Source organism: Penaeus monodon, chromosome 33 (genome assembly GCF_015228065.2).
Source record: "Penaeus monodon isolate SGIC_2016 chromosome 33, NSTDA_Pmon_1, whole genome shotgun sequence".
Lineage (NCBI taxonomy): Eukaryota > Metazoa > Arthropoda > Malacostraca > Decapoda > Penaeidae > Penaeus > Penaeus monodon.
Window position 1 is genome coordinate 6,184,580 of NC_051418.1, and position 740 is coordinate 6,185,319.

Consider the following 740-nt stretch of genomic DNA (forward strand, 5'->3'; position numbering starts at 1 on the left):
CCTCCCGAACATCGGCTCTCCGCTGCGCCGCTACAACATCCGCCGCCACCGACCACAACCGCTCCTCCGGTCGCCACAAACATAAAAATAACCCTGTTCGTCACTGTTCCAACCTTTAGCCTTCAGTCTGCTCCCAAAGCAATATCGGCCGCGCCATTTCCGAACCGCTGACGACCCCGCAGCCTGGTGACACACCTGCGCTCTAAACTCATGTTGCGCGAAGTCTGCTGACCTGCGGCATCGTGACCTGTCGGCCTGCTCCGTTGGCAACCTGCTGACGTACCGACACAGCGGCCAGCAACAAGGCCAGGCTGGAGGAGAGGCCTACGGACGCGACCCCCCCCAGGCCCGCCGCCTCCCTCGCTCAGTGCTCTCGCGCTCGACTTTCCTTTGTTGCCTTTCACGGTCACCAAGTGGCGTGTATGGCTGACTTTATGCATGACGAGCATGGCAGCTGCATGTGGGTTGTAACATGACGCTGAACATCCAGGACACGCTTCTGCGCCCGCCGCCAATGTCACACGAACCCATAGTCACACGTCATCGCTGCCGCATCACGGAATGATTTACACGCTGACACTTTCTCCCCACGCCGACGAGGACAAGTGCTCGGCAAACCAACGAGGCAGTTTGCGTAAAAAGAAAAGTGAGAGAGTATGATACATGGCAAACCGCTCGACGACTTTCACGGCCACAAAATATATAGGTAAAACCTATTAACCATTTATGAGCTTCCTACT

General features: G+C 56.8%; 1 protein-coding gene across 1 annotated transcript in view; it reads right to left on the reverse strand.

The window, feature by feature from the left end:
- Nucleotides 1-740, reverse strand: part of LOC119593968 (serine/arginine repetitive matrix protein 2-like) — a gene marked incomplete in the record, with an annotated part of 99,054 nt that overhangs the window by 59,283 nt on the left and 39,031 nt on the right.